This window comes from Mustelus asterias, chromosome 25 (assembly GCF_964213995.1).
Source record: "Mustelus asterias chromosome 25, sMusAst1.hap1.1, whole genome shotgun sequence".
Classification (NCBI taxonomy): domain Eukaryota; kingdom Metazoa; phylum Chordata; class Chondrichthyes; order Carcharhiniformes; family Triakidae; genus Mustelus; species Mustelus asterias.
In genome coordinates, this window is record NC_135825.1 from 13,253,073 (window position 1) to 13,271,197 (window position 18,125).

The window sequence follows — 18,125 nt, forward strand, 5'->3', positions numbered from 1 at the left end:
AAGTAGTCCATTTGGCCCTTCAAGTCTGCTTTTCATTATGATCATGGCTGATCATCCGATTCAATAGCCTGAGCCACCACCCAACCCCTCCCCATACCCTTTGATTTGTTTCACCCCAAGAGCTATATCTAATGCCTTATTGAAAACAATGTTTCAGCCTCACATTTATCCAAATTATACTGCAGCTGCTACAAACTGAACTAGTTCAAATCACATGGAGGATCACTGCATCCTTTTCACAGCTCACCCTGCCACGGAGTTTTGTGTCATCTGCAAATTTGGAGATATTACATTTAATTCCCTCATCTAAATCAATAATAGTGAATAGCTGGGGTCCCAGAAATAATCCCTGCGGTACAACATTAGTCACCGCCTGCCATTTGGAAAAAGACCCGTTTATTTCTACTCTTTTGTTTCCTGTCTGCCAACCAGTTTTCTACCAGATTTCAGTACACTACCCCCAATCCCATACGCTTTAATTTTACACGCTAATCACTTAAGTGGGACTTTGTCAAAAGCCTTCTGAAAGTCCAAATAAACCACATCCACTATCTCCCCCTCATCAACTCTACTGGTTACATCCTTGAAGAATTCCAGTAGATCTGTCAAGCAACATTTTCCTTTTATAAATCCATGCTGACTGTCCAATCATGCCACTGTTTTCCAAGTGTTTTGCCATAAAATCTTTGATAATGGATTCTTGAATTTTCCCCACTACCAACGTCAGGCTTACTGATCTACAATTCCCTGTTTTCTCTCCACCTCCCTTTTTAAATAGTGATGATACATTAGCTAGCCTCCAATCTGTAGGAACTGTTCCAGAGTCTATAGAATCTTGGAAGCTGACCACCAATGCATCCACTATTTCTCGGACCACTTCCTTAATTACTCTGGGATGTAGATGATCAGACCATGGAGATTTATCAGCCTTCAATCCCATCAGTTTCCCCAACACCATTTCTCTACTAATACTGATCTCCTTCACTTCTTCCCTCTCACTAGACCCTGTGTTCACCAACATTTCTGATATCTCATTTGTGAAGACAGAACCAAAGTATGTATTCAGTTGGTCAGCCATTTCTTTGTTCGCATTTATAAATTCCCCTGTTTCTGATCGTCAGGGACCTACATTTGTCTTCATCAATCTTTTTCTCCTCACATAACCTGTTGAGACCTTTGCAGTCAGTTTATGTTCCATGCAAACTTACTCTCATACTCTATTTTCCCATTCTTAATCAGTCCCGTGGTCCTCCTTTGCTGAATTCTAAACTGCTCCTTACCCTCAGGTCTGTTGCTTTTCTTGGCCCATTTGTATGCCTCTCCCTTGAATCTAATTTCCATCTCTAATTTCCCTTCTAAGGGACAAAGTGAAGTAAACCTTAGAGGGGGAGTTTTGGATAAGTTAAATGGGGAAACTCTTCTGTAGCTTAGTGGATACATTTCTACTGTAAATCAATGTTGCTTTTCGTTTATTGTAACAGTTAAAATCTTAAAACTTGAATTTTTTCCATATGATCATTTTACTCGGTCATTAGAAATTCAGATACCTTTTGGTCTCTATGGGGTTCATAACAACTGTAGAACAAAGTAGCACCACCAGGTTCCTAGTTAGCAGAGACTAGTGTGGAAATATTGTGCTGGATTGACCGGTGACTAAAATTTGCAGTGAACTGTAGGTGATAGGGTAAAGACTACACTCAATCTGAGTGTGGGTTCTTCTTGGGGAATGTTATTGATGAGGTAAATGGTAGTACAAGTTTGGATCTGTTTCATCACTTCAAAATGTTTCTGCTCTGGTTTCTGAGACTACAGTCCTAAATATGCACATCAGGGAGAAATAATCTTCTTGAGTTCTCTGCGCAATGGCAGGTCCAATCCACAGTGCCACGACCTCCACCATAGGTAGGGCAAGGAGGCAAGTTTCAAATCAACCCAGCCAGAATGGAGATCAAACCCTGTGTTGTTGGTACCAATTTTTTTTTGTGTATTTTTATTCCAATTCAATCAAATCAAGTCCAATTCAGAGCCTCAACCAGTTGAGACATTCCCGATCCAAGCTGACAAGACAGGGCTCTCACCTCCTGTCTTGGGCTTGATCTACATGATTCAAGCTGATTGGAGTAGGCATAGCTCCTCCTCCGGGGCTTGATCTCATTTGCACCTTAGCCAAAAGGCCGAGATGCCACTTTTAAAAATTGCTTCAAATGAAGCTAAAATGTAACCTAATAACTTCAACCAAGCACAGCATGTCAATACTACACTTGATCTTAGCCAAAAGGCCGAGAAGCGGAGCCAATCTAATTCATAAATGGATGCTCAGCCAACTGAGCCATGTGGCCCCTCAAGGAGTTTGGGTTGCTGTGCCAACATACATACACCTTTACATGCATGTTGTAGCCTAGCTATCCAATGCACCTTTTGACCTTTTGGAGAAATACGTGATTTTTATTCTCTTCTTTTGATTTTCAGATGTTTAGTCAAATTTGCTTTCTTGTTTTTCTGTTAAATTCAGTTGACCATCATTTGGCACAATTAGTCGTATTTTCAACTGCACTGCATCATTGCCATATTGTCAATTTGAACACAAACCACTCAATCATCCCTGATGCTTCCTTATGCGTGATTCAACACCAAGATCAGGCACTGTAATATCATTATTTTTATTTAGCATAGAATTATTAATTTATCCCATTTTCTCTCTGTAGTCTATTGGTGTCACCCAATTCCTGGACAACAATGGAAGTAGGAAAGAATCATTCTCTGTATAAAAAATGACTCAGTAAGGAGTCTAACAACACCAGGTTAAAGTCCAACAGGTTTATTTGGTAGCAAACGCCACTAGCTTTCGGAGCGCTGCTCCTTCATCAGATGGAGTGGAAATCTGCGATTTCCACATCATAAAAAATGACTGCCATAATATGTAGACCAGTTCCATACCATAGATGATTAATCCAAAATGTCAGCTTGACTAACTTGTAGAATTCTGGCCTCTGACAATAATAGGGCTAAAGCACAATTTAGCCTCGTATTTCAGTGTACTAAAAGAAGTTTCATCTACAAACACACCTTTCACAACCACCAGATCTCCCAAAGCGCTTTACAGCCATTGAAGTACTTTAGAAGTGTAGTCACTGGTGTAGGAAACATGGATACTAATTTGCACACGGCAAACTCCCACAAACCAAACAGCACTTTAACAATCTCCAGGTGATCATTTTTTGTGATGTTGATTGAGGGATAAGAAATGTTTTAAAGGAGAGAGATGTTGAGAGAGGAAATTCCAGAATTCAGAAGGTACTCGATCACTACTTTTCTCCTCACCCTCTTTTGGGAGCTCCGGAAGACCTCTCAGCCAGCACTGGGATGGGTGAAATGGGCAGAGTTCCCCAAAAATGTAACAGGCAGCCCTCCAAACTGCTGCTGGGGGATCTGGAAAATGTGGCTCCTTGATTATATGTTGGAATTTGAACAGATGAGGTAGAAACGACACACACACACACCACCCACACTGTGTCTCCTTGATTATATGTTGGAATTTGAACAGATGAGGTAGAAACCACACACGTACACACTAACACACACACTTTTAACTCTTTACTCATTGTTGTTGCACAATTGTTAAAAGTTTATTATTTCATGCGATGGGGGTGTTGCTGACAAGGCCAGCTTCCTTAAACTCAGTGGCTTGCCAGGCCATTTCAGAGAGCATTTAAGAGTCAACCACATTGCTGTGGATCTGGAGTTACATGTACGCCAGACCAGGTAGAAATGGACAATTTCTTTCCCTGAAGGGTCAATGATTATAAATTGAGAGAGGGGAATGCACAATGAGACCTGGGTGACCTCGTACACCAGACACTGAAGATAAACACGCAGGTGCAGCAGGTAGTAAAAAAGGCAAATGGTACGTTGGCATTCACAGTTAGAGGATTCAAGTGTATGAGCAGGGATGTCTTGCTGCAATTATACAGGGCCTTGGTAAGGCCAGACCCGGAATACTGTGTGCAGTTTTGGTCTCCCTCTCTGAGGAGGACGTTCTTGCTCTACAGGGACTGCAGAGAAGGTCTACCGGACTGATTCCTGGGATGGCAGGACTGACGTATGGGGAGAAATTGATTGGTTAGGATTGTATTCGCTGGAGTCCAGAAGAATGAAGGGGCGGGGGGCAGATTCTCGTAGAAACATATTAAAAGTGTAACAGAATTAGACAGCATAGATTCAAGGAGGATGTTCCTGATGGTGGGAGTGTCCAGAACCAGGGATCACAGTCTGATGATAAAGGGTTTAGGTCAGAGATGAGAAATTTCTTCACCCAGAGAGTGGTAAGCCTGTGGTATTCACTACCACAGAAAGTAGTTGAGGCCAAAACATATGTTAAGACTTGAGGAGCGGGGGCGGGGGGGGGGGGGGGGGGGCAAAGAGGATCAAAAGATATTGGGACGGGGTGGAGGTGGGATCAGGCTATTGAGGTGGATGATCAGTCATGATAATAATGAATGGCGGAGCAGGTTCAAACGGCGAAATGGCCTCCTCCTGCTATTTTCTACATTTCGATGTTTCTCAAGGGGTATTCTCCAAAGCTATGCTCCACTCCCAACGTCTTGGTTACTTTTACCTTTTCCAGCTGGACAACTTATAATCTCTGAAGTGATTTCCACAGTGTGAGTTACTCTTGAAGATTCCACTCTCGAGCCAAGGCTAGGCAAATCTTTTATTTCAATCCTTTTGAACTTGGTCTTTTTCATCCAAGCACAAGCTCCCCCCTGTGTTCTGCATGGTGAACAATAAAGATTGGCGGCCTCTAACTCTCAGCTCTCTCTCAGATCAATGCAGACTTAACCTGCAAGGTCTAATGATATTTAAAGAAATTGTAAGCCAATACAACAATGGCTTGCTATGGATTCTTCCATTCATAAAGCCCATCTCCATAGCAACATGAATCACCTGGACCTTGTATCCAAGTAGAAATGATAATTAGCTATCCTCCATTTTTAGGAAGCATCTGTGTAGTATTAAATACTAAAATTCCAGGTGACCCACATTTGTTATAGATTCATGGGCTGGAATTTTTTCGTCACGCCCACCCCAGGAATCAGAGCGTGCACGGGGTAGACCATGGAAAAGTCTGTTGACCTCTGGTGGGATTTTTCAGTTTCAAGATGAGGGAGGCCATAAAATCCCGCACATAGAGTTTTACAGCCCCTCCCCCCCTCCATTCCATCTTGTAATTAAATAGATCGTTTATAAAGATTTAAAGATCATTTAATGATCTATTTAATTACAAGATCAGCTATTATTAGTTAATAACTAATCTTGTAATTAAATAGATCATTTAAAGTATAACCACTCATAAAATCAGACATTCCTATCACCTTCCCAATAGTCTATCCACTGTCAGCACTGCTGCTCTGGTCATTGTTTACAGGTTTGATCATCTCACACCTTCTTTATAGTAAGACAACCGAGGCCCCCTTTAACAACCAAGCCAACCCAACCTTGTCGTCAGCCAGAATTGAGAACAGGTCAAATGGAGTTTACATGTTCTCCCCGTGTCTGTGTGGGTTTCCTCCGAGCACTCCGGTTTCCTCCCACAGTCCGAAGATGTGCGGGTTAGGTTGATTGGCCATGGTAAATTGCCCCCTTAGTGTCAGGGGAATTAGCAGGGTAAATACATGGGGTTATGGAGATAGGGCCTGGCTCGGATTGTTGTCGGGTGCAGGCTCGATGGGCCAAAATGGCTTCTTTCTGCACTGTAGGGATTCGATTCTATTCTATGACCTTCATTCCTCCATTTTATCGTAAATTAACGAGTCAGTCCCAAAACATAATCTTATAAATTTCATATCTATAGCAAATTATAAAAAACAGTGAATCTTGTGTGGCATTGCTCACAGAATTATTTAAAATTAATTTCCTGAAATCAACTGTGTTAATTCTCTGAATGATTTTTTTCATTAAATGTATCTGAAGAAGTTACTTTTAACCTGTTTGATACACAATACATCCAAAGTACTGAAACCAAAATCAACTTTCTGTACAATTTCTACAAATAACTAAAGAAAGTTACATTGCTTTTACAAGTTTTTAGGTGTCCAGATCATCAACAACCTGTCCTGGTCCCCCCATGCCGACACTAGAGTTACCAACGCCTCTACTTTCTCAGAAGATTAAGGAAATTTGGCATGTCAGCTGCGACTCTCACCAACGTTTACAGATGCACCATAGAAAACATTCTTTCTGGTTGTATCATAGCTTGGTATGGCTCCTGCTCTGCTCAAGACTGCAAGGAACTACAAAAGGTCATGAATGTAGCCCAATCCATCACGCAAACCAGCCTCCCATCCATTGACTCGGTCTACACTTCCCGCTGCCTCGGCAAAGCAGCCAGCATAATTAAGGACTCCACGCACCCCGGACATTTTCCCTTCCACCTTCTTCCTTCGGGAGAAAGGTACAAAAGTCTGAGGTCACGTACCAACCGACTCAAGAACAGCTTCTTCCCTGCTGCTGTATTGCTTCTTGCATTAAGTTGATCTTTCTCTACACCCTAGCTATGACTGTAACACTACATTCTGCACTCTCTCGTTTCCTTCTCTATGAACAATATGTTTTGTCTGTACAGCGCGCAAGAAACAATACTTTTCACTGTATGCTAATACATGTGACAATAATAAATCAAATCAAATTGCTAACACCCATTCCGAACACCCCAGTTAGCAAAGATTAATGTGAAATAATGACTGAGTGATTGTACTTGCAGTAATTATTATACATGTCATATGACCATGGCATACATACATGTGACCAGATAGCTGGCAAGTGACCTGTTGCCAGCTCTCTACCAATGCTGTCACTGAATACAAAACATTGGAGCAGCAATATGGAGTGTCATGGTATAGTACGACATTACAAGATTGGCTGTTCCACTACGAGAAGAAACCTGACATTATTGCTGGGCTGCTCTTACACAGACCCTTCAGAAAATTTCACATTTGCACTGTTAGTGATGCCTAGGAATAACTTATCCATCCATGAGCATGCACCAAGGATAATTTTTCATGCAGGGATTGGAGTGGAGCAGCAAATAAAATAAACCAGACTGTGCTTTAGAATGGTTTGAGACATCAGAGACATCTGTGAAATACAATTAAACATTCCTAATGTTTGCAAATAACAGAATTGCAGTACTTCCCTCAAAATGTACGAATACGTTATCAAGGTATACAAAATTATGAGGGATATAGATAGGGTAGACAGGAAGAATCTTTTCCCCTTAGTAGAGGGGTCAATAACCAGGGGGTGTAGACTTAAGGGGTCTTGAAGGAGATTTGAGGAAAAAAATTTTCATCCAGAGGGTGGTGGGAATCTGGAACTCACTGCCTGAAAGAGGCAGGAATCCTCACATTTCAGATGAGCACTTGAAACACCACTGCACACAAGGCTATGGACTAAGCGCTGGAAAATGGGATTAGAATAGATAGGTGTTTGTTGGCCGGCACAGACATGATGGGCCAAAGGGCTTCTTTCTGCGCTGTAAAACTCTCTGACTCTATAACAAGTGCGGTTCACCTGGAATTTTAATATTTTATACTGAACAGGTGCTTCCTAAAAATCTTACTTTAAGTGTGTGTGTCAAGCACGCCCAATGAACTAAACAAATTCAAGAAATTAAACGAATGTCCTGCAATTGTGCGATTTTTCCAGCACATCCATATCAGAAATAAGCTGACGCGCTCTCCAGCTGTACATAGGGCTCAGACTGCAAACTCTATTGAACTGACAGCTGGTTATAATTTTATGGCCCATTGAAAATCAATGCATTACTGGACCTTTAATAATCTCAGGTTGACATCATACAGTTTTCAATGGTCCTTGCATGAGCAACTCCACAAAATGTTTGTTTTATTTTAGTTAAGAGGAGCGGTTTTCAATCTACTCCTTGTCAAGACTGCTAATAAAAACTGTCAAGACCTTTGGATATTCTGACATACTCATGGACCTCCTCCTGTTCTAACTTCTGAACGTCATGTCAAACGCTCAAAGGAAATGAGTATCTTCACTGCAAAACGTTTCATCTTTTAGGATGAGTAGGCTGCTTGTGGCATCACTCATGGTAAATCACTGATGAATAGGGCAAGAGTGATATAGTAGAATAGAATCCATGAATACTTAATACAATGAGTGGTAAGTTATAAAGTTGAATGGATCCGTTACTAGAATTCATTGGTAGTTGCTAGTGGTAAGAGTATGCACAGAAAAGAAATATGGGCAGGCCAGGTTTCAAAGAATAAAGAAAGGAATAAGAAAAGGGTAGGAAGTAAAAAGGATGAACAGCGATGATATTGTTGGAAATAAAGATATTAGTTGGTTTGGAATAGTGTGAATAATAACAAAAGCATAACAGTACAATAATTATTGACTATGTAATAGGTTACGTAGGAGAAATGCAAGTAAGTAATTAAGTCAGTCTTGTAAATCTCTTGTGCAAGAATAGAACTCTTTCCACTGCAGTTATCTGCAACCCATCATCAGTAATGGACAACTGATGTTTTTTAATCTATTCTTCAGTAAAGATTTTGGCTTTAATGGTCGTGCACTTCAAACTATTTTATCTGGTTACTAAGCAGCAGCCTGTCAGTACAGCATCATGGAATTGTACCACACTCTGAGTAGCTTTCATCTTATCCAGACAGTTTTTATGTTATTGAATCAGCCGTGAGAAGATGAAAGGGAACATTTCCAGTGGACCGTTCATACAAAGAAATGATCTTTAGATTACAGATATTCAACTTGTAAACAAACAATTTTCAGCACATGCTTCATTGATAGACTGTCCTGTAGAATATTAATGCACGGGATCCTTCAGTTTGGCTCCCAATTGGCAAGGCTATTGACTTTCAGTGGATAAAATGGGCAAGTTGTAGAGTTTAGAGCTACAAAACAGAGTTGGGAAGACAAACAAAGTTCGTGCTTCTCTCAGCAAAAATGAAGTGTACATTTAAACCATGAATAAAATTCATTCAATGTGCCCAAGGTGGGGAATAGGACATATTACCAACTTTGTCCTTCAAGCACAGCCAGCTGTAGATCAAACCTCCCTATTCTGCTGGTGGCAAAGATTTTTCTGTATGGCTCTAAGAAAATTATCATTCACTATTGGTATTGTATCTCCAGCAGTGCAAATGCCCACTAGCTCAACAAACATAGAAACAATGACACTGTTGTAGCTCCAACTGCTGTAACATAGGCAACTATTGAAACTCACCTGCTGTTGTTATGCCCAACATTAACTTTCAATGGCTAAAAGCAGACGTGAAAGAGAACTACACTCCTAACCACTAGCCCCCCAACCCCCCCCCAACAATTCTGGGTGACATTTCTATTTCCAAAACTAGCGATCTTTATGATCTAGGTGACACTGCCAATTTACTGCAGTTTTGTTCTGCCTGCAACAAATGGGGCCATTACTTACCTCTACGTAAGCAGTAGTGAAGACATCTTCATTCCACCAATCTGCACTGGACTTGAACCCAGATTCCAGAGCTAAATGAACAAAGTACTGCTGCGCCAACTCTTTAAGAATTGCAATCACAGCCAACTTAAAACCCGAAGATGTCACGATTCCAAAAAATTGAATTGAGGAAGTCACAATTACAAGGAAGTTCTCCAAATAAACTGGAACAATTGGGATTTATGGAATTTAGTCTTGTGATGCATGCTCATTGTGGCATGTGACCTGCTCACTCAATGCGAACAGCTAATACTGATGATTGTAGACCTGTGGTAGACTGAAGAGACGAGGAAGAAAAAGTGTGGATAATTGTAAATTTTAGCCAGATTATTGATCAATGTGATGGCAGCTGATTGCTGCACATGTACAATTGTCAAAGCAAAGGCACAGCTTCGCTCCAATCACAGGAAAAAGGAGTATTGATATAACCATTTAAGCCGTCTAATCTAACATTTTCAGAACCCAGCAGTTGCTTCATAAAACATTAATGATGTTATCCAGTTCTCTGTACTTGCAGTTTTGAAGAAAAAGGGGTTACATGTAGGGGTTGGACTTGCTGGTGGCAAAGATTTTTCTGTGTGGCTCTAGGAAAATCATCATTCGCTATTGGTATTGCAACTCCAGCAGTGCAAATGCCCACTAGCTCAACAAACGTAGAAGCAATGACACTGTTGTCGCTCCAACTGCTGTAACATAGGCAACTATTGAAACTCATCTGCTGTTGTTATGCCCAACATTAACTTTCAAGCAAGGGTGAAGCAATGTTTTTCAGCAAGCGGTGAACAGACATGGGGAACTTATCTATCAAAGATAGCATTTGTGGAAAGAGGAGGATGGGTTTAATGTTGATGATTGATAATTTTTTTGTCAAACATGGGGATTTGCAGTGATGTAATTAGCTTCTGTTCATAATATCATCTTCTGAGGTCAATGATACATTTTTAGCTGCTGAAATAATTTATATAAAATTTTCTCGTCTTGGTAATGCAACCCCAGATCCAGCGTTTTCTGTTATTTTTCTATTCACAGACCTGCAAAATGATTGGCTAAAACATGTTTTAATGTATTAAAATAAAAGTATGCTGACTTTTTGAAATGGGAGAGTTGTTTAATAATTACCAATGTAACGATGAGGTATCTTTTCTAACAGGTAATGCTATACTGGTAGTACTATGTTTACTGGGGAAATGTTAGAAGAGAAATAGAAGGTTGGAAAGATGCACTTGTCAGTCTCAATCTTTGACCAGTTATTACCAAAAGGTGAATCATTGAATCCGTACAGTGCAGAAGGAGGCTATTCAGCCCATTGGGTCTGTACCGGCCACAGTCCCATCCAGGCCCTATCCCCTTAACCTCACATATTTACCCTGCTATTCCCCTTGACACTATGGGGCAATTTACCAGGGCCAATAAGCAGCTTGTGTTTTACCTTCAGCAAGTTTATTGTGCATCCAACTTAACAGAGATGCAAACTCCATATAAAATCCCCACCGCAATTGCTCTAGCTGAGTCTATTTACACTCTTTTGGAGGCTGAACCAATTACCATCACCTGTCTCTTACAAGGTAACTAGACAAAAATGCAAATTCCCAAAGCATGCACTTACTGATACATTGACAGATTCCCTTCTCTTTCTTTTAAATTAAATTAAAGGTTTAGAAAAAAATTCAAGAATGCATTTTACAATTCAAACAAACGGAAACAAAATTATGTGCTTTAACATTATAGATAACACAATTCTCTTTACCAAATTTATATACACAATTATGAAGCAAAGATTAATTTTCCATTTTTTTTGTTATAACACAAGACAATCCTCTTCAAATATATTCAACAATTTCTTGGAGCAGGCATTTCTTTTCCATCGTATATTAGAAATCTCCCTTCTCTCTCACAATTCTCTTATGCGACCTGGGTCTATTCTTAGCCTTTATTCAGTGACACATGTTGTTGAATGGAGATTATCCCGAAGGGGCTGGTCATCAACATAGCACTCTAGGTTCAGACTTTTCTCATCTTGTACAACCAATTCAAGGGTTTCTGCAGCTAAAATGCTTTTCACTACTCTTAATTTTCTTGGCCGCCCAACCCAAAGGGCAACATTTATCATTGTTTCCTACCAAAAAATATGACGACACTGCAATGTGTGAAAATTTATCTAGAGGAGGTTATTAATCTCATATCATCAGGTTCACCCAGAGCTGGGAACTTGACCGTGCATTTCTCCCAAGTTAAATTTCTTTAATGTTTTGTTTGCTCTCAAAACTTCCTCTACCATGGCATGCTCCAAAATGTTATAATCTGAGTACTTAACCAGTTCAACTGCCCTATTAAACTTCTCAATTGATTGGTTTCTTCCTTGGATGCTGGCTCCTCTTTTTGAGGAGATCTGATCCGATTTATTGGAATGCAACTAATATTTTCTAGATAGAATTGTTGGTTCAATGTCACTCCTGACTTGTTCTGCTTAATATTTAAACCTAAGTATTTAAAACTCCCGATACATGGCTTCCAACCTTGATTTTATCAATCACCCACTGTTCAAATGATACCAAACTTCTCCACAAAAAAAAAGGTCCCTATTCATAATAAAAATTCCTGCTGGTCTCTCCTTGTTATACTAACAGAACATCACAAGGGTCTGCCTTTAACGGAAAACAACCCACTTTCAACAAGATCGACCTCAAGGAAAAATACCATACTCTTGACACATCATTCAATCTGTAAGCATATTTGTTTAATTTCCACAATGCTCCCTCTATATTGGAGGCTTCTTAGGTGGTTCCAAAAATACTTCAACCACATGATCTTTTAAATCCTATTGAGGGATTTGACAGGGTCATGGATTAGCATCTTATCCAAAAGACAGAACTTTGAATAATGCGGGACACCCTATGTACTGCACTGAAGTGTCAGTTTAGCCCAAGTGCTGAAGTCATTTGACCGGGCCTGAATCCACTATCTTCTGAATCAGAAGAGTGTGTGTCACTACTGAGAGAAGGTTGGTGCCTTAGAAAAAGGAGAAGAGGAAGGGGGAGAGGTAGTGAGATTTAGGGAGGGAACACCACAGCATAGAGCTAGGGGACTGAAGGGATGGTTTCCAGTGGTGGTGCTATATTGTCTCCACCCTGGTGAAGGAGGGGAGAGGATGTTTAAGGAGGGGTATAATAACAGCCCAATATATTTTAAAATATCTAGGTTCCATTACAAAATATGAACAAGAATCTATAAATGAAAATGTTAACAGGATGTTCTCACAGATGCTATATTTTTAGTAAATTATATAAAGAACATCTCTAATTATGTCAAAATACTGAACTACACTCTGCAATGGTGTAACAGATGTCTGAAATACTGCAATATTCTAGGCAAAAGCAAATCAAATATCATCCAGAGAAGGCAACAGCTGATGTTCTGTGTAAGCAAATAAAAAATATTTCAAGTGTATTGCTGGTTTCAATGCAGACTGAATAGATTGTATTATATAAACTAATATGTATATTCAGGCAAATGCAGAGATATTATTACACAGTGTTAATTAGCAGGCTTCTGCAGAAACGGGCAGCCATTTTACAGTCTGTTAGGATCACGCAAGGTTGATAATGATTTGCTAAATTGACAAATTAACACTTCATAAATTAAGCACGGTACTCCTTAATTTGTGTAGTGTCAACTGTATTCAAGACTGACTACATTTTTCAAGTGACTGTCTATTACAAAACAGAAATTTGGCCACCCAACATTATAACTTGTACACAAACACTTGGAAAGGAAGTGGAGCAAAGATTGCAATAGAAGCTCCAGCAAGATTACAACTTCTATCCTTTCCCTTAAACACCATCAATTCCCTTCACTTCAAAAAGGAAAATGAGCACCTATGTGTTGGGACATGGCAAGGAATGGGGTAAGTTGAAAATAAGCAAAAAGGACATTTGGGATATACGTTTTTCGTGCATGATTAAGTCAGCAAAGGTCTTGGTTATAGATCATAGAAGAAATCATAGAAACCCTACAGTGCAGAAGGAGGCCATTCGGCCCATCGAGTCTGCACCGACCACAATCCCACCCCACATATTTACCCGCTAATCCCTCTAACCTATGCATCCCAGGACTCTAAGGGGCAATTTTTAACCTGGCCAATCAACCTAACCCGCACATCTTTGGACTGTGGGAGGAAACCGGAGCACCCGGAGGAAACCCACGCAGACACGAGGAGAATGTGCAAACTCCACACAGACAGTGACCCGAGCCGGGAATCGAACCCGGGACCCTGGAGCTGTGAAGCAGCAGTGCTAACCACTGTGCTACCGTGCCGCCCCACTCACAATTGATTAAATTAGCAGAGGACAAAGGGCCTGATCACTTTAACAGATTAAGTTAGCAGCTTGAAAACAAGTTTATCACAGGCCCAAAGCTGGGAGCGGCTGAGACCGCTGATTATTATGCCCCATACAGGCAATGCAGAATAATATAATTGATCACAGAATTAAGGGAATTAAACGAGATCTCAAATTTAACTCTGAGATTGGGGCACCCTTTTTAAAGATCTCAAAATCCTGGCTTTACTGGTGCGTTTAGGCCAAGTAACTTCATTGCAGTGTTAATGTAAGCCTTACTTGTGACTAATAAATAAACTTTAACTTTAAACCCCTCCAGCTGGCTGTGTGATCCTCGCCAGCTCTTTGAAATTGCACCGAGTGCTGTTATATCAGGCAAGAAAAGGCGTCTGTGAAGCCGCACCTGACACAACACTATCTTTATCAGACATTGCACTGAGACTCTATTTGCCCCCTTAGGTGGATGCAAAAGATACCAAGGCCACAGTTTTGAAAAGCATTGTGTTCGAGAGCAAAGTCCATCTACAGAATAATCACCTCTGGATTTCAGAGCACAATTAATTTCCTGATAGACATTCAAGTGTGAATCGCTAATACGCTGTTAGAATGGTGATTCATTGCAAGGTCTTCTAAAGGAGAGCTACCTTAACACTATCTAAAACAGTATCATGTTGTTTAATTGTGTTTCAACTTGTGAATCAACAGATAAGAGAAAATAAGATTTCCCATTTGCATGGCCAAATTTGGTGGTGCCACAATGGAAGCAGTGAAGAAATAGCTACTGTTTGTTGATAATTCTTGAGGAATGGTACATGGGTTTTTAACATAAAGCAACAAAATCTTGGCTATTCTTTGAATGTTGAATAGAGCTAAGCTATTTTCTCAGTGAAAGCGCAAGGCATTCCTTGTGTTGGCTGGCACTTTCCAGGAGCTTGCTCGAGGAGCTTTTCAGGGCCCTTAGGGACCAAAATGACAATGTGCGTGTGTGTGTGTGTGGAGCTAAAAGATGTAGGTGAGGTAGTGAATGAGGTTTTTGCATCTGTGTTTGCTATGGAGAAGGATGACACTGGTATAGAAAGCAGGGAGAGGACTGTGATAATAATTGAACAGAGGAGCATTGAGAGGAAGCTGGTTTTAGCCAATTTAACAGGCTTGAAAGGGAATAAATCCGCAGGCCCAGATGAGATGCATCCAAAGCTGCTGTAGGAGGCATTGTAGGAGGATTGCAGGGCCTCTGACGCCAATTTTCAAATCCTCTCTGGCCACAGGAAAGGTGCTAAAAGACTGGAGGACAGCTAAAGTGATACCTTTATTCAAGAAGGGAAGGAGGGGGGAAAAAAACAAACAGGTAATTACAGGTCAGTGAGTCTAATATCAGCGGTAGGGAAATTATTGGAAAAGTTCTGAGGGACAGAATTAATCAAGAATAGACAGCATGGCTTTGTCAGGGGGAGATTCTATCTAATAATTTTGATTGAATTTTTCAAGGAGGTGGCTAGTTGGTATGTAGATGAGAGCAGTGCAGCTATGTAGTCTACGTGGACTTCAGTAAGGATTTTGACAAGATCAGAGAGTCATATAGTAGAGACCCATTAAGTCTGCACCACATGGGCAACTGATCAAAACAGTAAGAGCCCATGGTGTCCAGAGCAATTTGGCTAATTGGATCCAAAATTGGCTAGTGGCAGGACTAATGAAGGTTGTTTTTGTGACAGGAAACCTGTGTCTCGTGGTGTACCATAGGGACTGGTGCTGGGTCCCTTGCTGTTTGTGTGTACATTAATGATCTAGATGTGAATGTAGGGGGGTATGATCGGTAAGTCTGCAGATGACATGAAAATTGGTGGTTTGGTAAACAGTGAGGAGGAAAGCTTTAGAGTACAGAATGATATACACTTGCTGGTCAAAGGGGCAGAACTGTGGCAAATGGAGTTTAACCCTGAAAAGTGTGAGGTAATACATTTTGAGAATATTTAACAAGGCAAGGGAATACACAATGGACTGCAGGACACTAGAAAGTATAGAAGTTCAGAGGGATCTTGAGGTGCATGTCCAAAGATCCCTGAAGGCAGCAGGACAGGTAAATAAGGTGGTTAAGGAATATGGATAACTTGCCTTTATTAGCCAAGGTAAAGAATACAAGAACAGAGAGGTTATGATGGAGCTCTGTAAAATGCTCGTTAGGTCACAACTAGAGTACTGTGGGCAGTTCTGATCGCCACACTATAGGAAGGATGGGATTGCACCAGAAAGGGTGCAGAGAAGATTCACCAGGATGTTGCCTGGGCTGGAGTGTTTCAGCTAGGAAGGGAGGCTGGTTAGGCTGGGTTATTTTCCTTGGAGCAGAGAAGGCCAAGGAGGACCTGATTGAGGTATACAAAATTATGACTGACATAGAGACGGTAGATAGGAAGAAGCCTTTCCCCTGAATAGAGGGATAAATAATAAGGGGGCATAAATTCAAGGGTAGGGGGGTAAGAGAGTCAGAGGGAATTTGAGGATGAACATTTTCACCCAGAGGATAGTGGGAATCTGGAACTTTGTCTGAAAGGGTGGTAGAGGCTGGAACCCTTGCAACATAAAAGAAGCATTTCGATGAGCACTTGAAATGCCATAGCATATCATAGAAACCCTACAGTGCAGAAGGAGGCCATTTGGCCCATCGAGTCTGCACCGACCACAATCCCACCCAGGCCCTACCCCCACATATTTACCCACTAATCCCTCTAACCTACACATCTCAGGACTCTAAGGGGCAATTTTTTTAATTTTTTTTTTTAACCTGGCCAATCAACCTAACCCGCACATCTTTGGACTGTGGGAGGAAACCGGAGCACCCGGAGGAAACCCATGCAGACACGAGGAGAATGTGCAAACTCCACACAGACAGTGACCCGAGCCGGGAATCGAACCCGGGACCCTGGAGCTGTGAAGCAGCAGTGCTAACCACTGTGCTACCGTGCCGCCCACCAACTGCTGGAAAATGGGATTAGAATAGATAGGTGTTTGATGGCCTGTGAAACACAATGGGCCAAAGGGCCTCTTTCTCTGCTGTATGACTCATGACTCTACAATCATTGAGGCAGAAGTCTGGGAGAAAGTCACTTCTTGAAAATAATCTTTTATGGGATTTGGGCTGGATGTGGCTGGGCCAGTATTACCCAGCCCTAATTGCCCTCAAACTTAATGACATGTTAGGCCATTTTAGAGGACAGTGAAGAGTCAACCACATTGCTGTGCATTTGGAGTCACACGTAGGCCAGATTGGGTAAGGGCAACAGATTTTCTTCTCTAAAGGACATTAATGAACCAGATGGGTTTTACAACATGGCTATCAATAGAATTTTAATTCCAAATTTTTACTGAATACAAACTTTACCATCTACCATGGCAGGATTTGAACCTTGGTCCCCAGAGCATTACCCTGGGACTCCGGATTACTAATCCAGTGAAAATTCACCATGCATCTCTTTCAAGGAATGGAAAGCTTGAGAAACAAAGCATTTTATTTAAGACTGAAGGTCAATGTTGTCCACTTACTTTAATCCTCATAAAATATTGTCAACATTCAAAAATCATACAATCACTTTCTTTTCATGTTGTCTTTTTCTTTGGCAAACAGTATTAACTGGGGTGGCACGGTGGTTAGCACTGCTGCCTCACAACGCCAGGGACCGGGTACGATTCTCCTCGCGTCTGCGTGGGTTTCCTCCCACAGTCCAAAGATGTGCACGTTAGGTTGATTGGCCATGGTAAATTGCCCCTTAGCTTCAGGGGGATTAGTAGGGTAAATATGTGGGGCTACAGGAATAGGGGCTGGGTGGGATGGTGGTCGGTGCAGACTCAATGGGCCGAGTGGCCTCCTTCTGCACTGTAGGGATTCTATGAACCTCAGACTGCAGAATTCCAATCAGTGAAAACGTAAACCAATTTGAACTCAGCATGATGGGACTAACAATCTGTTTGCAAGACAGAACATCCTACATCACAAATTGTCTGGAACACATGTGAACCACATTAAATAACTTTCAACTGATGTCACGACAAGTCCCTCCAAGCAATCATGCTGGGTCCATTAGCAATGAACACTGCCAGTTATTCACTTTTGCTTTTCCACAGGATCATAAATCTTAATACCTTACGTTGAAGCATTTCAAAATGCTTCACCAAATGGGTTATTTTTGAAGTGCAGACCTAGATGCAATTTTCAATTAAAATCCACGCCTTAATTACTAGGTTAAATACTGCAAAAGATACTCTATAACAAGTTAAAACTG

At 41.0% G+C, this 18,125-nt stretch overlaps 1 protein-coding gene and 1 non-coding gene across 4 annotated transcripts in view; both read right to left on the minus strand.

Moving 5' to 3' along the window:
- LOC144511804 (AMP deaminase 2-like) overlaps window positions 1–18,125 on the minus strand; it is a 128,940-nt gene that overhangs the window by 75,298 nt on the left and 35,517 nt on the right. The gene's annotated exons all lie outside the window — the stretch shown is intronic.
- Window positions 2,093–2,291, minus strand: LOC144479329 (U2 spliceosomal RNA). Its single transcript, XR_013495515.1, has one exon. It is a non-coding gene; the product is annotated as a U2 spliceosomal RNA (small nuclear RNA).